The following is a 26,858-nucleotide window of genomic DNA, read 5'->3' as shown; positions in this document are numbered from 1 at the left end:
TTTGGCGAAGCGAAACGGGTTAAATTCGCCCATCCCTGCTGGTTACCTTCCCATTGTTCTTTTGTTTGGCTGCTGGGTGGGAAAGGGAGGGGGTTGATATCACTCCAACTTGCAGTACAGCAGTAAAGAGTGATTGAAGTTTATCAGAGCACAAGTCACATGGCTTGGGGCAGCTGGGAAATTGACAATATGTCTAGCCCCATGTCAGATTTCAAAATTGAAAATATAAAAAAATCTGTTTGCTCTTTTGAGAAATGGATTTCAGTGCAGAATTCTGTTGGGGCAGCACTATTAACTGATGTGTTTTGAAATTATTTTTTTCCCCATGACAGTATCCCTTTAATAATAACATATGCTATTTTTATTAGCATATAGTTACAATAAGCACTAAGCCTTTAATATATGGGCTGAATTACTTCCTTTTCCAAGACCATCAGAAATCAACTTTAAAGACAAACACATTTTACATCCAAGATGATAATATAAATCTGGCATATTGTCAGTGTTCCCATAATCTCTTACTTTTAAGTATCCTGTATTATATACAGTAGCTGTAATAGTGTAAACTACATGCAAAGCAAGAGAACTAACACAAATTTATTCATGTAATCTGCCTATTTCTTCTATAGTATACGGTATATTGAGATGATCGTGCATGATTTGGTTGTTATATAATGAACCGTGTTTGTTGTTTGTAGCCCCCAAGTGAGATATTTAGTAATCCCACTCAGATGGGACCACACAAGAGGTGACCCTGGTTAGCAGAAGGCCCTCTTTCAGCATTTGATGACTCACATTGATTGATTGACTAATTGGCTGGATTCAAAAATGTGCCAACACTAATCTGTTGTATATACAGAAGCTGTGTCATGTGCACCCTCAGTGTGGACAGTTTTAGTACTGTATGTAGGTATGTAGGTATGTAGTATATTTTTATTTGTATAGTGTTCCTTGAGGGCAAAGCATTGTACAGCAATAAACAATATATGTAAAAAATAGATTAGTAGTAAAAACAAGGGGTCACTGCAATAATAAGTAACAATATGTGCATCATTAAAAATACAATTCATATAAATATAAAATATAATTACAACACAGATTAAGTGCTCAGTGTGAAGGAGACAAAAGGATGGAGGACCCTACACCGTAGGGCTTACAGTCTAAGTGGGAGGGTAACTTACAGACACAATTCATAGGGGTGCTGTAGTTTACAGTGTGTGAAACTGCCATATAAGTGCCAGTTCCCAGTTCAAGTGTTATACAGTTTTAGTCTTCCCTGGATTCATTTTGGTCTACTATGGCAAGCAAACAGGGGTTCCCATCCTGACCACACAATTTTCAGATAAAGCTGATGATTTTCAGCACTGCTTAAGCACTTGCCCTAGTCTTTTAAGATTTTGGGGGGAATTCACAAAAGTGGTGATATTGAGACAAAATAAAAGTGGAGATAAAATTGTCAGATTTTCTGCCACTTCTGCGAATTTGTCTTTTAAACAGAACAGTTTCCAGATTTTGTCTTTCACACAACATTTCAACTGACATTTTTTCTTTAGCTTTTCCTAATCCTGTCAGTCAGCTCTCATGTGACTCTCAGATGTACATTTGACTCAAACTAATGATTGTGCTCTTCAGAGAAGAGATTCCCTGCCACAGAATGCTCGCTTTATCCATTCCCATTATTTCTCTCATCTAGGAAGATGCCCAGTAGTCCAAGACCCCAGTTTAGTCAAGAATGTCAGCTAAAGGTACCAAACTTGATAAACAATAAAATGAGTCTCTCAGGTTTATTTACAAGGCACATAAGACAAAGTGCAGCCAGAAGCTGAGTTAGAGAGTTAGAAGGGCTTAGTGAGAACAGAATATTCCAAATTGTGTAATCCACCCTGTATGATGAGAACCCCAGAGTGGGGTAAAGCCTTGAATGTGTGATGCTAATAAACTGTGTTCCTGTTATTTTTATGTTGGGAAGAGTTTGCTGAAAGAAATCTGTGTTTTTAATTGAAGACTTGGGGGCAGATTTACATAGGATCGAATTTGATATTTGACTGCCAAATGTAAATCCTTTGACTTCGAATATCGAAGTTGAAGGATTTACCGCAAATAGTTAGATCGAACGAAAAAACTATTAAATCCTTTGAATTGTTCCATTTGAAGGATTTTAATCCATCGATCAAACGATTTTCCTTCTATCAGAAATTGCTAGGAAAGACTATGGGGATGGTCTCCATAGGCTAACATTGGTGCTCGGTAGGTTTTAGCTGGCGAAATAGGTAGTCAAAGTTTTTTTTAAAGAGACAGTACTTAGACTATCGAATGGTTGAATAGTGGAACGATTTTTAGTTTGAATCGTTCGATTCGAAGTCAAAGTCGAAGGTCGGAGTAGCCAATTCGATGGTCGAAGTAGCCAAAAAAACCATTCGAAATTCTAAGTTTTTTTTCTTCTATTCCTTCACTCGAGCTAAGTAAATGGGCCTCCAAGTGTCCCTGTCTTTATTATGCTCCTGATCCTATGCTTACTTGCCTATCATAGCTAATTTCCCCCAAAAACTGTGTGTACAGGCAGCCATCTTGTCACAGTACCTAAGAATTAACAAATGTATTAATGTGTTTTTAGGTTTAATCGAGAACCAAACAATTTTATATCACAATTACAGTGTTTGAGTGTAACAATCTGCCAAAATTGGAACATATTCTACTCAAGAAATGTTCCTGTTTGCTATTGCTTATGAATTAGGAATAATGTTTCTTGGTCATTCCCTGTGTCATGATAGTTCTTTGCTTCTAATAGCAAATTTGAAGCAGTCTTTGATTTAAAAAAATGTTGCAGCAAAAACCTCTCTCTTTAAGTTTTCCCTCATTTTACATTGTGGTCCCACCTATATATTATACATCATACATTTCCCTGATTTTACATTTTCCTGGATTTTACACAGTTTTTTTCTGATCCCCTGAAAAATGTAAAATGGGGTTTCTAATATATATATATATATATATATATATATATATATATATATATATATATATATATATATACTGTTTATATATTATGCAGTCTGCCATTTACTGCATGTGCATGCTGTGGATATAATTCAACTGCAATCAGTAATTATATGAGTATTGGAGCAGTTCACTTCAAATGTGCCTCATGGTCAGAAACACTGTAACACTTGATAATGTTTTCAGACATAAAATTATGATATTTTCCCCCCACTTTCCCTAATTCTGGCTTCCCAGAACATTTCCAAGCGGAGGGCATCCAGTCAATGAACTACAACTCCCAGGATTCCCCAAAAGTCAAAGGTTGCCAAGAGCTGTGGATCATTAAGGGGCCGATTCACTAACTTCGAGTGAAGGATTCGAAGGTAAAAAACTTCGAATTTCGAAGTTTTTTTTGGGCTACTTCGACCATCGAATGGGCTACTTCGACCTTCGACTACGACTTTGAATCGAAGGATTCGAAGTAAAAATCATTCGACTATTTGACCATTCGATAGTCGAAGTACTGTCTCTTTAAAAAAAACTTCGACCCCCTAGTTCGCCATCTAAAAGCTACCGAAGTCAATGTTAGCCTATGGGGAAGGTCCCCATAGGCTTGGCTAACTTTTTTTGATCGAAGGATATTCCTTCGATCGTTGGATTAAAATCCTTCGAATCGTCCGATTCGAAGGATTTTATCATTCGATCGAAGGAATTATCCTTCGATCGTTCGATCGAACTATATGCACTAAATACTTCGACTTCGATATTCGAAGTCGAAGGATTTTAATTCCTAATTCTTAATTAACCCTTGATATTCGACCCTTAGTGAATCGGCCCCCTAAGGGTCGGAGAGCTTCAGGCTGGACAGCTCTGACCTTGAGTTAACACACAGTAATATAAACTGAAGTATTGTGCCAAGAGAACAAAGCATTAGAAAGAGGAACAGACAAGGGTGAATGGAGGACAAGTAGCAGGGTAGGTGGGGGTGAAGTAAACTATTCATGCATTTAGAGATTTCCAATATTTGCTCTGGATTACTTTATTTTTTGGCAATGATAGAAAATGTGTAAATCATTCCTAATTCACATTTTGTGATGCTTAAAGTTCTGCAGTTTAGAATAGAATTTGAATCCCAGTGCACAATCTGTTGTAATTGCTTAAATGTGCGCTTAGCAAGAGCTCAAGTCATTAAAAGCGGAAACTCCGAGAGGAATAAAATAATACAAATCAATTGAAATCACAGAAATATTTTCCCCTTTGTCAAATGACAGCTTATTCACAATGAATTTAATATACATAAAGACTATCTTATTGCAACACAGTCCTTGTAAAACAATATTTATTGGGCAAATTCAAAACATTTGTCTCTCAAATTCAAGTGTGAGCCAGTGTGTATTTTAATGAGCAAAACAAAATAATGAATTTTTGAAAAGCTTTGAAGATGCCTTTGCATAGCTTTATAATTATTTTAATTTCCCCTGATATTTATATAAAGCTGTTTTAAAATGGGTTCTTTAATGCATTTATCACAAATACAAATAGCAAATATACCTGCCAATATTCCCAAACCTGTCTTTCCCGAAAGTGCCATTTCCTTAGGTTTTTATACAATTTAAATGAATTAATACAAGGAAATATAAAAGATAAGCAAAATGTCATTATGTCTGTTAAAAATACAGATTTCCAATGATTCCTTGCATTCTTTACAGAGTAATGTGTAGGAGGCAGGATAATTTGCAATATAACTTAATTGAAGAGAATGTATTGCTTGTGAATTTAGGAGCATTGTACACTCTCCCTTGACTGGTGAATTATGCAATTGTGCAATTATCAAACACTATCATTTTTGTCAAGATCATATTAGTAATGCTGCTGCCAGTTTTTAACCCAATGGGAAAATCAGGTCCCTTCAGTTTCTTAGATCTGAAGAAATCCAAGTGACTACATTAATCTGTTGTTTAATCTGTTGTTCAAAGATGCAGCGGCTACAGGCATTTAAACTTTACACTCTCCACCAAGGGAATATGTCAAGATCAAACTGTGCCATTGCAAAGGGCCACACAAGTGTAATATTACATCATGGAGATTGTCACATCTTATCACATTTAGGAAAGCAGTTAAATGTAAGGCCCCCATAATTGCTACTTATTATAATGTAAAATACAGATATGGGACCGGTAATCCAGAATGTTTGGGACCCTGGGTTTTCTGGATTACAGATCTTTCTGTAATTTGGATCTTCATACTGTGTCTACTAAAAATCATGTAAACATTAAATAAACCCATAAGGCTATTTTAGCTTCCAATAAGGAGTAATTATATCTTAGTTTGGATCAAGTACAAGGTACTGTTTTATTACTACAGAGAAAAAGGAAATCATTTTGAAAAATTTGGATTATTTGGTAAAATTAAGTCTATGCGAGACGGCTTTTCCATAGATCAGTTTTCTGGGTAACTGGTTTCCTTATAACGGATTCCTTACCTGTACTACCAATGAACTTTCTGTGGATATAAAAAATGTGGGATTCTTTTCATTTCAGTTTACACAATAAGGAATTTATATTTAATGGATATGTATAGAAATATAGGACCAACCAGAGAAAAGGTTTAAAGATTTGAATGTTTAAAGTACCCATAATATACTTTGTTTCGAAAGTGTTGTGAGTTGTGATGCTGTTCATTTAATTAAAGGCATAGGTCTTCTACAAACATTTGGAATGGTTTTTAACTGTGCCACTGTTCCCCTAAGGATGCCTGCAGCAGTGGCAGGTAAGGAGCCAGCTAAGGTGAAATTTTAGGAGAAAGCCTATATGTTTTCCCAGATACCCCTCTAAGCCCAGCTTGAAGGTTAATGAACTGGGTATGGCAGGGTGGATCATAGCAGTGCTACAAGATCCCAAACCTTTATTTGCACGCTTATGTTTTCCCCTTTGGCTGTTTTTTGTTTTTCTCTTTACACAACCTATGTCTCATTCATTTTCAGTATTCTTCCACTTCTGGAGTATTGTGTAAACATGTAAATTTGGAAAAAGAGGGTATTCTTAGCGCAACAGAATCAATAAAATGAGGTTATTACTTAGTCAAGTCATCTGTGATTAATCTGAAATAATCAGATGAATAAATACTTACTGTATAAGGAAAGACAAACCCCCATATGTAATAAAAGGCACTATGTTTTGCTCAGGTACAGTAACCCATAGTAACCAATAAACTGTTTCTTTTAAACAAGTGACTTGTAAATGGCACCTGCTGATTGGTTGCTTTGGATATATGTAGCATGCTTTGTCCATTTTATTACATAACCCTAAAAGGAATCTGTAATAAATTGTGCTTGTTTTCAAGTGATTCTGTTTTTGATAAAATGCATCTACTTGCTATGGTATCTGGCTAACACAAATGATGAGAGCTGAAGCCACTTTGTTGGAGTGAAATGTAACAGGTCTAGTCTGCCATAATATGAAAAGGCACTAAATTGTGTTGTCCTAGTTGGACACTCTTACTAAATTCTGGATTATTGCCAGTGACAGACTTCGCCCCAACAATGGCTACTGTTAAAGGAGAAGAAAAGGCTTGGTGCACTTGGGGGTGCCAAATGTTAGGCACCCCCAAGTGATTGTATTGACTTACCTGAAACCCCGGGCCGGTGCTTCTATCAGCAGAAAACTGCACCGGCCCGGGGTTATACCAGTGAGCACCACGGATCAAACTTCTTCTGTCTTCGCGCGGCTGTGCATGCACAGTGGATCGAAAAGGCAAACTTTAACTAAAAAGTCAGCTATTTCGTTCAACTGTGCATGCGTTTGCCTGGGAAATTTGAAAAAAGAAGAAGATGGAAGTGGATCGCTCCATGGTGCTCACTGTTATAACCCCGGGCCAGTGTAGTTTTCTGCTGATAGGAGCATCGGCCTGGGGTTTCAGGTAAGTCAATACAATCACTTGGGGGTGCCTAACATTTGGCATCCCCAAGTGCAACTGATTTTAAAAACCTAAAACATTTCTACCCTCTTTGTAGGTATATCAGGGATTTCTTGAATAATGTAAAGCAGTGGTCAATTTTAAAATGTATACCAAACCAACAATAAATAAAACAAAAGTGATCTTTACATTGGGCCATTTTTACAGTGTCACAGATTGACGTTCATCATTGTGCACTTATATATCATTAATATGATAATTCAAAACCAAATGAAAACAATTCTCTCAAAATGGCCGATCCTGCAGATATTTGTGTCAATAAAACCATTAGATGACATTCATGTCAGTCTGCCACTTCAACACTGCAGAGCCAAGGCCAATGTGCAAGAATCCATGGTTGCCTATTTGAGAAGAAATATTTGATTGCTTGCAGTTGGTTACTAGACTTGGTGCAAACTTTGCAACCTATATTACATTACACTCATAATCTGATTATACTCAATTGGTAACAGCAGTAACATTTTTACAAGGGGAATTTATAACATTAGATCGAATTGGGATCAAGGAAAGCAAAGCTAATTTAGGCAACCATGACTATAAAAAATATACAATACTCAAAACAATCCTGTTATTCTATTAATACAAGTGTGAAGTTACAAGTTCCTTGATCCTTAATAGAAGCTCAGGGATGTAGGTTCTGGGTTAGAAAGAACCACTAGCTCTGATTGAATTGAAAGTTTACATTTGTTCTGATAAGTACAGAGGGAAATTTGCAAGATTGAAGTTGATGGAAAATTTTACTAGCCATTCAATTTATTTAATTTGCTAGTTTAAAAATGTAATCTGTATTGCCACTATGGCTTATATTGAAAGAATAGCTTGAAAACTATTTTGCAGGCAATAAAAATAAATAAGGTCTTTACTTTTAACATGTTTTAAAATGAATCTGTGACCTAAGAAAAATAAACCCAAGAAGGCAATAAAAGGGAAAGTGAAATTTGTGTGCCAAGGATCATCAATTCTGTATACTGTATTTGTCTATAATGTAGGCAAATTTTCTACACAATATACTCCTATAAACTCATAGCAAGCATAATCTTACAAAAAACAATATAGGCATATACTGTGCAACATAACTCAACTCTAATTCTTTGCTGCCTAAACAAACTCGCAACAGTAGCAAAACTAGGCAATATAGACATGCAATGAAAAATTAGGCCATCATCGGGAGCACAAATTATTGGCAGTCCAGACAGATAGAATTAATGATAGAGCTGTAAAGGTGATCACGGATAATTAACTCACTAGCTGTTCAATCTATACTAACATATAATTTTATCCATCAGCCTAATAATCTGCAATAACTGGTAAATATATCATTATAAAGTGTGGCAAAAAGAGAACATGCATTCTAACTGGCACAGACAATCTTATAAGTGATAAAGCTGTGTTTCTTCACAAACAGGGATCTCAGGGAAAATAAATACTGTACATTGGTCAATCTATGAATATGAGTTATACAGAAACCTATGTGAAAATGATAAATAGATATGTAAATATAAAATTATATATAATCTTTTATGGACAATTGGATAATATTTCCAGATAAAGGACATGGTAAGGCTTAATGACATGGGGTACAAATTGTTTAGGCATGCCATAGTAAACTAAACTTTTCTATTGTACACCTATGCACAGAGCCCAGAGCAGCAACAAGGAGAAGAGAGCAGAGCAACAAGAGTTATTGGTATAAGAGTGTGGTTATTACTACAGCCCTAGCTTAGTGTGTTTTTCAGAAAAGAATAATGCCACACTGGGTCTGAGGTTAGCGATTATAATCAATGATCAGCATCTAGTCTCAGTGATTAAGCCTTTCTTTGTCATTTAATTTGAATATATATTGTGGTGTCATTGGGATTCCACAAAGCCCACTGTAATAGAAGTTGTCTATGTAGTTATTCAGTGTGATGTTAATTTCAGTTTTGAAAGGGGATCTTTAAGATCATTGATGTCATTGTGATGTCAGCGATTATAATGGCCAGAATATACATCCAATTTCATTGGAAATGTTGCCCAATATCTGTTGTAACATCACAATAATGCACAAGCAGAACTGAAAGGAGAAGGAATGTTTAAAACTAAGTAAGCCTTATCAGAAAGGTTCATCTAAATATACCAGTAAACCCCCAAAGTAGTGCTGCTCTGAGTCCCCTGTTAAAAGAAACACTGCATTTCTTTCCTTCTATTGTGTACACATGGGCTTCTGTATCAGACTTCCTGCCTTCAGCTTAAACCTCATTGCCCTGGGCAAGAGCATGCTCAGTTTGCTCCTCTTCCCCCCCCTCCTTTCTCTGCTGTAATCTGAGCCCAGAGCAGGGAGATACTCGGGCAGGAAGTGATGTCACACCACATTAATACTGCAGCTGCTATCCTAAACAAACAGAGAGTTTCTAGAGCTTTTTACTCAGGTATGGTAAAACATTCTACAGAATAAATATAGCGTTCTAGCTTGCACTATTGCAGCTAAACTATTGGCAATAAAATGCCTCTGTAGCTTTCCTTCTCCGTGAAGCAGTACCTGAAGATATATGTACTGGTGAACAAAAACATCTTAACTGCATGCAAAATAGAGAACTTTCAGTCCAAACCCAAAGGCCTTTTCCATCACACACAATAGCCAGTGAGCACAATAGCTTTAATAGGAACTTCTGAAAGCTCTGGAACAACCCCATCAAAATATTCTGCGACATACGAAATCATAAAAGAAGTGATCCAAGTTTTTAATAACCTGCCATATAGACAAATACAGAACTGTCTGGCCAAACCCTCCTAATAGAAACATAAACTTATAAACTGCAAATTAACAAAAAGACTGTTTTTCTCTTTTTGGCCAAAATGGTCATCTTAAAAAAATAAATTATGATGAAAAATACAACAATGCCGTCAGCAATTACAGCAGTAAAGAAAACATCCATCTGGAGCCCCAAACAAAACAGAAAAAGAGTCACCCAGAGCCCCAAAGTTAAAATGAACCTCACAAATACTGTAATACTACGTAGACAACTTCAATCCAGAAATCCTGAATATGGAAAACGAAAAACATTTATCTCCCCTGCAGTCGAATACCATATTATCTGTAAAGGATAACAGAAACATAATCATTAGGCAGCACAATCAGCACAACGGGGTGCAGTAGTCATCATAGATGGTTAACAGGAAACTCATAAACACTTATTCAACACACTTACTATATAAAACTGCAGGAAATAATCATGCCAATGATTGCATTGAGACACAAGTTCCCAAAAATCTCAATGCACCATGCATTTACATGCTCTCTAAAATTCACAAACAGGAAAACCCTGGATGAACAATTAGCAGCAGAGGGGTCTGGCTCACCACTGTGAACAATAATTTCTTAGGAACATTCAAAGAAAATATTTCTGTACTGGAGAAAAATTTTCAAAAACTCTCATCTATGTTCCGATCACCTGACGAATATGGCTTCAATTGGCTACATACCAGACTAAACAGTTTTAGCTGCCATGGATACAGAAAACGAGCAAATAAGAGTAAGAAAATCATACACACACTCTAAGATTTTTTCTATTAACAAGGAGCTATCAATAAAGTTTTTTAAGATGAGAAACTGAAAAAAATATTCCTATATATTCTGTATATTTTCTAAGAAAGCCAAGAAAAACATTGACATTTCCAAGGATGTGTTTACTTAAAATTTCACACACCCCAACTAAATATCCATACTGTACATTTCGGGGGTTATCTCTAAACTCTGATATTTTTCTGTTTAGAATTTTTCATGATTTATTAAACCCTGATGCTGTTAAAAGTCTGAATAAAAAAGTACTTCATCTCAAAGTCATGTGGAAGTCAATGGCAGATGTCCCATTTACAATTGGAAGATATCATAATCTGCGCTGGGTTTCATACAATAATCCGATTATTGTGTGGTTTTTGGGTGATAATCTGAAAAAATATGAGACTTTTCCTGCACCAGATTTTTTTGAGTACATTTATTGATAAATACAGTAAAAATGTGCAAGGGAGTTTGGTCAAAGTGGTTTTAAAGAAAATAGTGAGACATTTTGCAATTTTAGTCTTGGGGGCAGATTTACTAAGGGTCGAATATCGAGGGTTAATTAACCCTCGATATTCGACTAGGAACTAAAATCGTTCGACTTCGAATATCGAAGTCGAACGATTTAGCGCTAATCCTACGATCGTACGATCGAAGAATTATTCGTTCGATCGAACGATTAAATCCTTCGAATCGAACGATTCGAAGGATTTTAATACAACGATCGAAGGAATATCCTTCGATCAAAAAAACGCAGGCAAGCCTATGGGGACCTTCCCCATAGGCTAACATTGACTTCGGTAGCTTTTAGCTGCTGAAGTAGGGGGTCGAAGTTTTTCTTAAAGAGACAGTACTTCGATTATCGAATGGTCGAATAGTCGAACGATTTTATTAGTTCGAATCGTTCGATTCGAAGTAGTAGTCGAAGGTCGAAGTAGCCCATTCGATGGTCGAAGTAGCCAAAAAAACACTTTGAAATTCGAAGTTTTTTTAATTCGAATCCTTCACTCGAGCTTTGTAAATGTGCCCCTTGGTGTCTAGGATGTGGAATCAGGTTAACCAATAAATATATTCATACTTAATTTATTTTTATCTCATTTTAATTTCACATGTGAAATACTCCTTTGATGTAAACCCTACCTACCCTGTTTCTGTGTGTATATACATATCCTCCATTTCAGTTTTAAAAAATATAACATCCATAAAGGACAAGAAACATCAAATTTTTTAAAAAAAATTCGTTAGTATAGAACGAAATAAATACCCTAAGACAAATTAAACTTTAAAATAGCAAAAAGGTGACAGGGCGACGACGATCCATTGCGTGGTGCTCGATTTCTTCTCCCATATCCTACTGACAGCGTGTGGAAGATGATGTCGACGGGCTCCCCATTAGCTTCCAGGTGTCCAACAGCAGGAGTAGTGCCGGCAGTGCAGGAGGAGGTAGTAAATTTACAACATGCCTGTGCCCTGTAAAGTCGCAAGAGGCTCCCGCATATGACATTCCTAGATGCCTGTATGGGAGCAATGGTGCAGCACACACAAGTAAAGCTCCCCATAGACGCGACGATTCTTCTTGCCGAAAGACCGATTTTAGGGAAGCCCGACCACTTCAAAATTATCGTGTGGTTAGTGGGATTCGAACGATCGTAAATCTTACGATTTTTCGGTCGACATCTGTCAGGAAATTGATCGGCCAGGTTAAAAAATCTTTGTCGGCCCCAGTGCAATCTATCTATGTTTGCAGGGCCAAGCAGGCAGCTCCCCTTTGTTTTCCTGGCAAATTGGTCTTTCTAGTTGATGGTCAATTCGTACGAAAATCATGGTCTCACGAGGATCAGATCTTTTAAAAATCTCAACATCTATGGCCAGCTTAACTGTTTCAGCGGGGGGACTATGGGCTAATGGAAGAGAGAGCTACTTCAGGCTAATGCCTAGCGGTGATGGCTTGTACTAACACAATTCTACTTGCGGATTTCTGCTCACGTGCTTTCTCACTCGCAAAGTGACCGCTCCGAGCAACTTGCGGCACATCGGTAAGTCCATTGCGCTGGAGTAACAAGCACTCGGGATACAACAGCAGCTGGAAACCTCTCCCGGGAGCTGCGCACCTGAGCTGTTTATAGGGTTTATTTATTGGCTTTGGGAGACGCAGCCGCATCAGCAGTTTGCTTAGCGGGAAATTGCTACTACTGAAAGGCAGCACTCCTGCACCAGGAACCCAGCATAGTGTTAATTCGGGAACACTGCGTCGCAAGTTGCTCGGATCGGTCACATGAGCAGAAATCCGCAAGTAGAATTGTGTTAGCATAAGCCATCACCGAAGTCGAAGGATTTACCGAAAAATCGTTCGATCAAATGATTAAATCCTTCGAATTGAACGATTCAAATGATTTTAATCCAGCGATCAAACGTTTTTCCTTCGATCACAAATTGCCTAGAAAGCCTATGGGGACCTTCCCCATTGGCTAACATTGGTGCGAAGTAGGTTTTAGGTGGCGAAGTAGGTGGTCGAAGTTTTTTTTAAAGAGACAGTACTTCGACTATCGAATGGTCGAATAGTCAAACGATTTTTAGTTCGAATCGTTTGATTCAAAGTCGTAGTCGAAGGTCGAAGTAGCCAATTCGATGGTCAAAGTAGCCAAAAAAATTCGAAGTATTTTTCCTTCTAATCCTTCACTCGAGCTAAGTAAATGTGCCCCTAAATGTAAGACTTTTTTGTTAGGTGCTAATTCAACCACAGAGTGAATGTGCTGTAAAACTAGAAGACAGCAATTTGTTTTTTGCCGGGTAGGTTTTGGGCATTTGTTCAGACAGCTATCACAGCGGCGTATATGAAAAATATGCTAGGGACTGTGTGGGCAGAAATGTGTATGTTTCTTACACAGCTTGGCAATATTATTCTCAAATAAAAAAAGTGCAAAAGGAATTTTCCATTTTGTTTCTGTAAGAGGGTCATTTCACTGGAGTGTGAAATTATAGTCAGAATATACATCTTCCTTGCCCTTTGCATCCACGTGTATTTTTAGTTTTAGATAATTGTTTGCAGTTGTCTCCTGTGCAAATTATTCTAGAAGTCACAGTCAATTTGTCTAGAACTTTTGTCTAGCAACTGATAGATATGGCTCAGCCTTTCATACTCCTGGGAACTTTCCCATTTTGTAATTATTTTGTCTAGGGTAGCCAACAACATATATGCCCCAACTTTAAAGTACCTCATTTTACAATTTAGCCACTATACTTCCATGCTTGCATGAGGCATTTATTAATACAAGAAGGATTCTTAGGCACCCCATTCTAAGTATAATGTCCAACACTAAAAGGGCTACTGCCATCAATGATTATCTGGTTTCTTCACCACATTTTTATAGTTCCGCACCTTTCAAAAAGTATATCAAAAATTGATATACTATATCAAAAAAAAGATTTAGTTAGTAGTTCAAGTAGTCCAAGAACAAAGTATACAAACGATGAACCTCATCCTTCCAATTTGAGATTTAGGTGACAGATCAGAATACAGATGTTTACAGATACCTTTTAATTTCACTGTAGATTTAAAAAACGGAAAAAAAAGCATACCAATGTGTCTTTAAAGGGGATCTGTCACCCTAAAAATAATTCCAAATCGTATTTTATGTTGTAAGGCAAGCTAAATAAACTTCACTTACACTATATCAATTATTTTAATCTAGTTTTGTTAGGTTGTGGCATTCACAATCACATCAAGCAGGCAGGAGCCATTTTGTGGACATTGTTATTAAGGCGAGCTTTGCATCATGACAAAATCTTGTTTATGCACCAGAATGGGGGACCTGATGTCCATGCACTGGCTACACATTAAGATTGTGAAAATGGAGGGGGAATGTGGGGAGGGCAGTGACACCTAGAAGGGCTGGATGGAAAGTAAAAGAAATTGCCTAAGGCATAGAGGAGGGGCAGGCAATATATGATTGGCAGATGAAAATGTTAAAAGATATTATGGAGGTATGGATGTTTTTAAAAAAAAAAACCTAAATTTGAGTTTCATGTTTAATTTTTTTAAATATTTGAGTGACAGGTCCCCTTTAAGGTTTGAAACAAATTATTAGAAAAAAGCACGTTTATTATATACACTGGGAAACACCACCCTGAAATACTGAAATGCTTGCATGTCCACCACTAAAATGAAGTTATATTACTAATGTTCACTGGCGTAACTACCGAGGAAGCAGACCCCGCAGCTGCGGGGGGGCCCGGGAGGAGAGGGGGCCAGGGAGGGATTTTACTTAAGGGTTATATTTTAGCAGCAGTGTTTAAATAAATTACTTTATTCTGCTTGTGCTCCGCCTCCAACACTCGTGTTTCCAACGCTTGCTTGCTGCTGTAAGTGTTGTAGGAGAGGACTGCAGGCTGCAGCGTGGATAAACACTGTGTACTTCCTTTATTTTGCTCTCCCTCCGTCTGGCTGTTGGCAGTCCCTGCCTACACGACTGCATCATCGCACAGAAATTGAGGGAGAGGCGGAGATTACAGCAGAATACAAAGAAGCTACTGGCCACAGGTGCCCTGGCTGGGCCCAACTCTCACCACTTGGCCCGCCTGCCAGTCCCGCCCATAAGCCCCGCCCACATCGTTGCAGAGCGCACAGTACTGGATAGAGGGCAGAACAGTCCCTGTATGGCCCTGCCCCCAGCTCCTAAACACTGAGTTTCAGGCATGGCTCCTGTCTAGCTAGTGCCCTAACCTACAGGTGGTGGAGGGGCTGGACAGGAGGGTGGTTGCAGCTCCCTTGCTGCCTGGCCATTCATTCACCTACATGTAAGGTTTGACCACCAATACCTTTAAATGTAGGCAATATATTCCCTCCTGCCCCCCTTCCCTTGTAAAATAAAATAGGTGGTGAGACTTCATGAGTGAACTGGACTGTTCTGACCTGGGCCTTCCCAGCTGTTGAGCCACAGATCCACCCACACAGATAGTCCCAGGTGAGTCTTCACATGCAATTATCAAGCTACTACTGGGCACCTAAAATTGTAAATCATTATGGAGAGAGTATTACAATAATGACACTAGAGACTATTGATTGGTAATACCTATCCTAAATGCTGTACCTGAGGCCTACCATCCAATCAGTGACGTGTAATCATGATTATTTTTAACTTATATTTGCTTTGCACTTTATTTTTGACTGGGCACTGCTGTAAATTTTTATTCTGTTGGGTGTAAATACAAAGTGGCCATGAGAAAGCACCAATAATGCTAGTGCTTTTGTGGCAGAAATTAACCTTGTATGTGCAGTGGCAGCCAGATACTATTAAATGCTTTATAACAGAACAATAAAGTCCCAGTGGCTGCACAGATCCTATCTGATCCCCATTGTAAGCAGCAGTCCTGTCCTGCTTTATGGCAGCTGAGATTCTACTGTATGTTGTATCTAATAGTGAATGAAGAGAAGGTTATGTAGCTGAAATAGATCTGGCAAAGCAAGGCCAGAAAGTCACACAACATGGGGCATCATGTTGTATGAGGAAGAATGCACAGAATGTGAGGATGGTAGACAGACCGTTTTTAAAATACATTAAAGGGGTGGTTCACCTTTAAGATAACTTTACGTATGTTATAGAATGGCCAATGCTAGGCAACTTTTCAATTGGCTTTCATTATTTATTTTTTATAGTTTTATAGTTATTTGCCTTTTTCTTCTGACTCTTCTTTGCAGCTTTCAAATGCATAAAGCTAATGTTCTGTAAGGCTACAAATGTATTTGTTATTGCTACTTGGTATTCCTCATCTTTCTATTCAAACCCTCTCCTATTCATATTCCAATCTCTTAATCAAATCAATACATGGTTGCTATGGGAATTTGCACCCTAGCAACCAGATTGCAAATTGAAGAGCTGCCGAATAAACAGCTAAATAACTCAAAAACCTTAAATAATAAAAAATTAAAACCAATTGCAAATTGTCTTAGAATATCACTCTCTATATCATACTAAGTGTTATCTTAAAGGTGAACCACCCCTTTTTAAGTACATTTTGCAATTTAAACCTGTGTGGATGTGCTCCTTCTACACATGATACAGTATGCTTGTGGATATAGCAAAGCTGTGTAGAAGGTAGCATTAACTAGGATGAGTTGAGGCGGGGGGGGGCCCAAATGTATTTTTGCAGGGGGGCCCTGTGACTTCTAGTTACGCCACTGCTAATGTTTAATCAAATCAAGTATTATTTTTTAAATGGATTGGTTAGGTACCATTTGATTTCCAATAGGTGAGTAACAGAATTAGGAACTAGCTGCTTACATAACAGCAGAAAGCTTTGTCCATGTCTCAGTTATAGGCGAGAGGAGGCTTAGAGTGACAATTATAAGTTTGAAGAGTAAAATATCCCATTATCACAATTTGTATCTGGGATTTGGAACAGCTTGACTGACATTTACTTCATATTTCTGCTTATCATATTTTAAGGCACTCTAATTCATGGTTAAAGATGCAACATTTTCACTGCCTATCATTATAGGTTAGCCACCCATTTAAATGAAAGCTTAAAAATGAATTCAGCTGATCTAGACTTGGATAACATTACTGTGTTAACAAAGAACTGTACCACAAACATGTTTTTTTCCGATTTTTTATTATTAAAAATATTTTGATTCAACTAGACAACCAGCATTCAACCTGTTCTCCATGTCTGTATCACATGATCTTGTGCAATAAGTTATTGCACCCATTCTAATCAATGACTAGGGCAAAATAATAGTGAAGAGTAATGTATACCCACCCATTCAATCCATACAAGATAACGTACTCAAATGACTATGGAATTCCAGCTATGTAGTCCAGTCTCGGACATAAGGTTGGAAAACCGCTGAGCACAGTCCTGTAATGGAATATATTGTTTTATGCTGTACACTAGGCAAATCATATGCATTCCCTTTTTAAATCAGAGCACCTCTTTACCTCCTTGGTCGGATATGCCCACAGCCCTTTACAGGTACAAAACAACTGCCATTTAATCTTTAGAAGTCCATAAAGCCCATGCCTTTATGTAGAACAATCACATTAATGTGTCAGATAAGCAGAGTGGGCAACTGCAATACCATGTCCAAAACATAGGCAGAAGTAACATTTTAAAGTCCCATCACCAAACCCACCTGCATCTAAGTATGGAAAAATGTAAATTACATGTAAAATCAATTTTCCATCAAATCAGAAGAAATGAATGGGGATACTGCTGTTAGTATGACTATTTCAGTTTGGCACATCCACTCATCTGCACATTGCCCACATGTTGCACATGGTTTCGATAAAGCTGCTTGAAACAAAATATTGTCAATACTGTGCAAAAACTAAAGGCAACATGGGGATATAGGTAGGGACAACAGTCAAATGAATGAGGAAATTTATAGCATGATTATTAGCAATAATTTAATCTATTTAAGTAGTGGGCCTAGAATTTTGAAATGTACATAATAACCCAGCCACAACCAAAATTAATAATGTAATATGAGGCTTAACCTTGTAGCAAAGATGAATAAAAATCACGTTAAACATGGGTTTATCTTTATTGTTCAAGCTGTTTTTCTGTACGATTTATTGAAAGAAAGAATGTGACGCCAACAAGTCAATCCCTGACACAATGAATATTCAGGTAATACTGTTTGGTAGCTTGGAAATCTCTGATCCCATCAGATTTTACTGTGACTCCCTGTGGACCTTCTAAACAGTGTGAGAAACTCAGCCCCATGCAGTCAATAGTGTCAGGTTTCACAATTGCAAGCTTATAATGTTGTATATTGGTAGAAACAGAAGAGATTGCTCAAAAACCTGAGTCTGTGGATTAAGTCTATACCACAACTAAAACACAGTCTTTTTCCCCCCCAAAGCACTCTGCATAGTTACTTGCCACCCTGAATGTAAGCAGAGGTCAAGACTTACTACTTATAGAGAATAATGTGCTTTCTACTATTAAATAAACGGATAATAGAATTTACTGATCAGTTCCATGACCATTCACCAAGTCACAAGGCCTCATGGAATCCCTAGTTGACTTTTAATAAGCATTTAATACGCATTTATACGCTGATATATCAAACATTGAGCTTGGGAATCCTGAAGGACTCCCAAAAGTTTAATATTTTCTCCATATACTAAAACTTTTTTGACAATTAGGAACATTTTCAACAAATTGACACATTCATCAAACCTGATACCTGCGTTAATCTGTCAGCATGTGTTCGTTCAACCCTCGGTAATGTTTTGCTGAGTGGTAATGCGATGCTGCTTGATACAAATTACTAAGGGTTAATAAATCAGCCCCACAATTTCTATAAAGAGATTTAATCCTTAAATATAATGCATTTTATCTGCATTTATGTGAATGGCAGCTACCATATTTTTTGTTTTTATTCAAAAAATGACATACCAGTGCCCATTCATATGTATATGACATGGACTGTGTAGCAGGAGCACTGGAGTCTGCAGAATCATTCACACTCTATAAAGAGCAAGCAAAAACCACTGAAATCAGCTCATAAGTGACATTATTTTATAATTTTACTGATCTTTTGATAATGACATTATTTTTAAATGTGTATTTGGACAGGACTAAAGTTTCAGCCTCTTTAACTAATGCCAAGATTGATATTTCGATATGTCCACCCTATTCACTGACAGCCCAATCATTTCTCTGTGATATTACGCTTGTTGTGCCACAAAAGGCAACAGTAGCACAGAGCATTTCATATATCAGATGTCACATTCTAGACTCTTGCCCAAAAAATCCCTTTAATGTGTGATGAAAACATGTTTCTTTTAGAAAATAGATTTAGCAAATGTCCACCTCTTACAAGCTTTCTAACCTTTTCAAGAGTCCACATGGCAGAATCTTCAAGCCGGAATGAAGTGGCATTACATAAAAACTACTACAGGTATGGGAGTTATTATTTTAAATACTTGGAATCTGGGGCTTCCTGGATAAAGGGTAATTTTGTAATATGCAGAACGATTCTTTAAGGCTACTAAAATGCTAAAGTGTTAAAACACCTAAGAGAACTGCTTTGCCATCAACATAGATTTCAGATATCTTAATGAACAAGTACAAGGCCACTGCCAGATCCAGGATTTGGTTAAGAATGTAGCAGAATCTTTAATCTTTAGTCAAGTAGTAGACAAGGTTTTTATAAACTTTCTTAAATTTGAATATGCAAGGTTAATAATGTGGCACATCTTTTGTGCATTATTCAGTATGCAGCCAATTCCAAATGCAAATTATGGATATGGTGTATACCTACGAATTATTACATGTACTTTATCATACGACCCTTACTCAAAAGTGAAGAACAGGCAAAATCATTAGGGGGTGCCATTCTGGGCCATATCCCATGCATGACTTGTGCTGCCCTGGCCAAGCCCATGCACAATATAAAAAAACAGGAGAGTGACAAAGTCTATGGAGCTATGACATTCTGCATGAAGTATTAGAGATGTCTCTGCAGTGTAACATGTTGACCCAAGCATTATATTATAAAACCAAAGGGCTTGTTCAACAGATTATTTATCATATCTGAACCTGGATTACCAGGGCTGTGGCAGGTGCACTACAGTATAGCCAGAAAGCCTGTGCAAGTTCTTGTTCATCCAGGTCATGTGTATATTGATAGTAATAAAACAAATCAACTGGACTTGCATGCTGCATTTTTTTTTCTCTTAAAGACGTTTCGCTAGTCATCCATTCAGAATTGAGAAAGTCAGTTGGATGACTAGCAATACGTCTTCAAGAGGAAAAAAATACAGCAAATCCAGTTGATTTTACTCATTACTATAGATATAGCCAAAACAAGAAAAAAATGGACAGCTGTACACACAAAGTTTGGCAGTGAGTGAAATTTTGTATATACTCAGTATTTTTTGATCTGAACTTCATACAGCATTTTTACACTACTCAGTTCTTGGTGGTGAAATGAAAAGCTGTTAATATAAAATGGAACTGTGCCCAATATGTTTTTTGAATCATGCTACCACCTTCCTCTATATTCTTTGAAGGTGTATCTGTAAAGCAAAGTCTGTACCACTACATAGAATTGGCCACAGCAAGGTCAAAGATATTCTATGTTCGGAATATTTGGATAGCAAACATTAAAATATTGTATCAGCTACAAATAATTGCTGAGAAATCTCGGAATATTAATTCTGGGTATAGTATATTGAGACCTTTCCTTGTACAAGTCACTATGTTTTACTAAATATATAGAGCAACAAGTATAAATACTTATTATTCCTTTAAATGTTTTTATAACTTGTAGAGTTTTAATAATGTTACATCATATATATAGAGAGAGACTATACGCTGTCAAAAACAAGCAATTGTTGAACATGTGGCTGCATTAAGTATTTACGGTTGGTTCAGGATTTACAAACACACAAGAAAATTTAAGGATGTCTTTGCACCTAAATTGAAAAAAATGAGTGTACAATATAGAAAATTATATATTTTATATATAAAACATTATTATTTTGCCAATAATTCATTAATCTAAACATGAGCTATGTATTTATTATACAGAATACCTGATGCGAAACACCACAGAATGTAACATTTTTGCATTTTAAAACAGCGAGTAGGGAAAAAAGGTAGAAGAGCAATGTAATTTATAACATGTATAAATATGATGTGTTAAGCACAGTAAGTTTTGATGGAATGGTCCGAATGGCTCCTTTGGTGGCTGTAACAGATGGACACACTGTAACACAGGAATAGGCAGGACTGGCTGCTGAGAAGCTCTCTAGCATCAAAATTCATTATTGGTCCCTCTGCTAGATTTGCCAGTCAGATCCAATAAATTGTTACTGCCATTTTTCAAGAGCAAACAATAAATCTGACAGATGACAAATCTGCAGATAAAACTTTGTACAGCTCATTACTGCACTATCCTGTCCTATTCACTTCGCACTGCTTTTCAATCCTTGTACTAACTCATGTCCACATCTAGTCAAATGGTACTTCCACTTGTCACCTGGAGGAGAAAATGCTTATGACCCACAATGTTTTAGCATGCATCAAAGGAGACAGGATGATGTAAAACAGGAAAGAACATGGCTACATTTCCCATTTTCACTGTAGGAGATCACACAAACCAACATATCTTTTTGTTTTCTGTTTCAGGATTTAACAAAATATCCACCAATCATTGACATTTAAGATGCCCATACATTTGCCCCAATAAACTGTGCTGTGGAAGTGATGTTCCAAATTGCTGAAAAGCATTTGCAAGGATGTAAGACTGAAGTATCAAAGTGCTGTGGTTTTTTAGTCTCTATTCCATATAGATTCACTTTTATTGGGGTATAACTCATGCTAAAATGCAATAAAATGTATATTATATTACCAGCAGATTGTAAGAACGATTTTATATGAAAGTATAAGGAACTTACAGCTTCAAATGTCAAAAATATGATGCATTGAATGACTATCGCTTCAACATTTTTGTATTATTAAAACCTGCCTCTTAATATGCAACGCAAATTAATATTAATAAGCACAGGACGACAAATGAAGGTATGGTAGAGAAAAATAACTCACTTTGTTGGGCTGGTTCAGGGACGCCATTGATATGTGTGTAAATAACTCATAAAGAAGGTCAAATACACTCTAGAAGACTTCTTGGTAGATCAGAAAAACCTAGGAAACAAGAAGGAAGAGATGGCTGAAACTTCTGTAAATCTACAGTATTGTTTTTGGGGGCACATTAACTAAAGTGTGAATTTTCATCTTACATCTAACTTCACCAGGTGTATAATCACAGCACATCTCATATTTACTTATAATTGTAAGTTCACTTTTTCAAGAGAAATGTGGCTAATATTCTCCTGATGTAATTTCCCCATACAATAGTAGAGTGAAACATTATCTAGAGAATTTCCACTAGAGAATTTTTGCCATGGAAAAAATTAGCATGGAAAGGCAATGTTGGTTGTGATTTAAAAATGACTGCTCTGTCTATATAATGGAAGTTCACTGACCTGAACCTGGCAAAGAAGACTTTGGTGAAAATAGCGGATTTGCGCTTCTTCACCTGAGCAAAAATTTGCCAGGCGCTGAAGTTTTTCCGCTAGCAAAGTGTTTTCTTTGCCTCTTAGTAAATTGGCGATGTTGCTGCGAAATTGTCATTTCACCAAAAAAAACACAATTCACTCTTTAGTTAATCTGCCCCTTGGAGTGAAAAATAAGACTGAACATTTCTGTAACCAAGACTGAATTAGAACTAAAATGGTTTCTTTAAAAACAACATTCATAAATAAATGCTCTCCTGTCAGCAAACATACAATATTAAACAGGAGATTGTTTATGTCAGTGAGAGAAAATTTAGCAGATAACCCTCTATGATTAGATAGAAACACCTGCAGTGTCTCTGATTTCAGCTTTACTTATTATTTATAACATAGTCTCCCCATCACTGCAATGATTCCATATTAAATATGCAGATATCTGACTAAAGAGTGGAGATAATGATTGTTTAACCAACTGAGACTTTGAAAAACAAACATAAAGTATGCTCTTTTTCCAGACTAAAATTTACAACGACAAAGTCTGATTGCACAGGTTTGATTGCTTGGTGTATTCATTGGGAATAACCTACCGAATGTCCTGAAAGTCCTACTCAGAATTCACAATAAACCCATATTTCTTAGGTTACATTCCTACCACATCTAAGTTTATATTCCTGACATTTTTATAACACGTGCCAATCAATATTCCTAAACTAACAGGGCACTTATGCATGCAGCACACTTATTAATGGGATAAATTGTTGACAATCCATCAGGCAGTTATCTTGCACTGTGTGCCCTATATAACTTTTGACCTTTTTTCTCATCTTCACTTGTGACTGGTATTGATCATCCCCAGAAACTGAAAATGACCAGTTTAATTTTTATTGTAGCCCTGGTCTCTGGGTTCATGTGATACACACAAGACATGTGCCTTTAAATGCACATGTCAGATAAGTAAATCAATTGTAGCTCTTATCTCACATGATACTTAATCTAGGGATCAGTTGCAGAATGAATATATACAGGGAGAAGAGACCCATATACGAGTCCTGGAGGGGAGGAGGAGAGAAAGTATATGCAATATGCTGCTTGAGACGGCATTCATAATGCCGTAAACCAATATATAACTATAAAACTAGGGTTGCCACCCAGCCGGTATTTAACCGGCCCAGACGGAAAAAAGGGTCTCAAGGCCGGTGCCGGTATTAAAAAAATACCGGCAATTACATTGCCGGTAAAATTCTGAGGGGAGGAACCACCACTTAATTTTAAGCAGCTTTGCTGCTCCCTCCTCCCTCCCTGCTTGAGATCCCCCAGCTATGCAGCGCCTGTCACGGCGCTTACGTGACATGGAAGGTACGATTCTGGACTGTGGGCTGCGTTTAGGGTTGTCACTGCCGGCTCCGCCCCTTTTTGCGTCACTGTCTGTCCCTTTAGTACCCGCCACTGACCAGTAATTTTTTTTTAAAAAGGTGGAAACCCTATATAAAACCCACATTTCAATCCATTGCAAAACAAGAACTAGTGCAGTCTGCATACTCTGATTCTTCTATTAATCATTCTTGCTGAATAATAATTCTTCTATTTAATGTTACTTGTTAACTGTTTTGATAATTAAATACAATCCCTAAGATTAGCCTCCCAACAGCAGCCCAAAACACACTGAGCATGTGCACAGTCTTGGTCTTGCAAAGATGGTCTAACAAAGTTACAAGATGGCGACCCCTGTGGTCAATTTTAAAAGCATAAATTGTTTGTTTAATTAGCCTTCTTAACTGCTAGGCATGTGCAGTAAGTTCAGAATGTTTATGTTTAATATACAAAATACATCATTTCTACTGTTATTCTATTTTAGGCTTTACTGGTTGATTAAATGCTTCTTATTCTACTCAAAAAGCCTGGGTTAAAAGATATGTTAGTTTTTGTATCTTCTTTTAAAAACATCCAAAGAAGATGTGTCTTGGACTGTGTAGGGCTGAGAGTTCTATGTAGAGGGTGATGTCTGATAGAAGGGATGAGGTCATAAGGATTTTAGAGCAACACTTGGTATCTTGAACTTTCTAAAGATAGATGAATGGGGAAATGAGGAAATCATAATTTCTTATAGATAAAAAGGGCCTAGATTATTTAGAGATTTCAAAGACGGAGATAATGCTTCATTTAATTGGGATACAATGTAGGGAACATAAAATTAGTGTTATGGCATTAGCGGTGTTGAAGGGTGAGTAGCCTATCTGTGGCATTTTGTACAATATGTATCAGTGGAGTTCTTTTTCTGGGAGACTACAATACAGGCATTGCAATAACCCAGTCTTGATGGTACAAAAACATTGATTCATTTTGGCTTATCCTGGAAATGCTCAGACTCATCCTAGGACCTTGTGCCTTTAAATTCGCATGGAACTCCCCAGGAACTTCTAATACTATAATACATTTTAAAATAGAGGGTACATTTATTAACCATATGCTTAATAAAATACATTTTAGGTATTAGTTCTCCAATAGATAAGCAAAATCATATCAATACTATAGTCTTTAATGGCAGCATGACACCAAGTTAATTTAGTTTTAATGTTATATGACTGTGGATAAGATATGATTAATGCTTTTTGTGTATGCTGCACCCCTATAAATAAGCATAGTTTCATACATGGCAAATTTCCATTAAGGAGTCTCAAATCTGGCAAATATAAATTATACCAAATCGTGCCTATCTTTTTTCATTAGATATAATTCTATTTTAATGCTGTACGAGCTGCCCGTATGCTAAAGAGATACAAGAGCAGCTCTGAAGCAGATCTGAAGCAAAGATACACTGCTAATCCCTTAAATCTATAACAAAGTTATACCATTCAAATGGGAAACAGACTTTCCTACACATATTACTTAATGTTAAATAAATGCTACATTATGCCACAAAAAATGTAGTAAATCAGATATTGATTAAAGAAAGCAAGGCAATTAAAAGGGTTGTAAATCTGATGATAACATGTTTTCATAATGAAAGCTAATTTTATTCAAAGCAACTCTACTACATACATTAATTACACATTTTCAATGATTTTAAAATAAACTGCAAAAGTAATTTGAAACAGTTTGCTGGTCTTTGGTTATGACTGCAAGTACCATTGAAAAACCATTGCAGTAGTCTGTTCTTCAGATAATGCTCAATTTCCCACACTGTCTTGCACACTTCTGCGATTATGGGTCTGTTAATTAAAGAACATGCAAAGCACTGTGGGAAGGGGAGTATTAGGGTGGAGCTCGTATGTGTAGTCAGAACCAGGCAAGGACACTGCTTTCAATAAAACAATTCCAAATAATTTTTAAATAAGGTGAAAATGTGTACTTATTTTATATTAGAAAGTTGCTTAGAAGCAGTGTTGGACTGGGTGTCCAGGGCAACCTCAGGGTACCCCACCCCAGTCACAAAGTCCTCCATCTCCCAGTATGCCTCCTCCACCAATCCATCCTCCACCGGTGCATATATTGCGCCAGTTGCATCACATTCCTTTTATCTCCGGCTCTCTTTGGAATTGTTATGGGTTGTGTCACTGTCCAGCGCTGAAGTCTGACTCTGCTTAGAAGTAATTTATTTTTCAGCAGACAGAATTGGATTTTTGGGGTTATAACCTCTTTCTTTGGCAAGAACACGAAAATAGTTATTCGTACTTGTATCACTTACAAGAAGCATTATATTGATAATACATCAATTTATTAAGTGAGTTGCTACTTGTAAACACAAAGGGGATTACTTCATTTCTGCACCTACATTCATTTCTGCAGCTAATTGTTATAAACAGGGCCAGGGCGCAACAAAGTTTCTACTTCTGGTCCAGACCCTTGTTCCCCTACCTGAACTTCTCTTTGGCTCGCCTCTGTGCACGCCCCCCCCACGCATTGTCACATTGCACGCTCGTGCCTTCGAAGTGGCTGGCCAGGTTGCCTATGCACATTATTCCGCCTCTTCTCACTCAACCTCTTTATTATCCTAGTTTTTTATATCTACTTACTATATTCTTCTATTATTGCACATTTATTTCTATAAAGAAATTGGGAATGACCATGAAATTGGCCAAATGGTTAGAAGCAAAAGGGCCCACTGACACTTGGGCTGACCGGGAGTTTTCCTGGTATTCCGGTGGGCCAGTCTGACACTGTTAAGGTCCATCTTGAGGAACTCAGCATCATATTCCTCAACTGCTGTGATGGCTTTTGGCAGAGAGGGACACATTTGCACCTGGCCAGTATCCCAGGGTACCCAATGACATTTTTTACAATGACATATAATTGTAATAAAATGTTTTATTTTTTATAATATTTTTATACATGCTTAG

General features: G+C 37.2%; 1 protein-coding gene across 1 annotated transcript in view; it reads right to left on the bottom strand.

The window, feature by feature from the left end:
- Positions 1 to 22,131, bottom strand: part of ptprf.S (protein tyrosine phosphatase receptor type F S homeolog) — a 325,862-nt gene extending 303,731 nt beyond the window's left edge. Inside the window, exon 1 of the mRNA XM_041561420.1 lies at positions 22,052 to 22,131. The gene's annotated coding sequence lies outside the window, so the exon portion shown is untranslated. The remainder of the gene's footprint in view (positions 1 to 22,051) is intronic.
- Positions 22,132 to 26,858: the final 4,727 nt, after the last annotated feature.

This window comes from Xenopus laevis, chromosome 4S (assembly GCF_017654675.1).
Source record: "Xenopus laevis strain J_2021 chromosome 4S, Xenopus_laevis_v10.1, whole genome shotgun sequence".
NCBI classification, from domain to species: Eukaryota; Metazoa; Chordata; class Amphibia; order Anura; family Pipidae; genus Xenopus; species Xenopus laevis.
The sequence above is the reverse complement of the archived record's forward strand: the minus strand, read 5'-3'. Positions and strand labels throughout refer to the sequence as shown.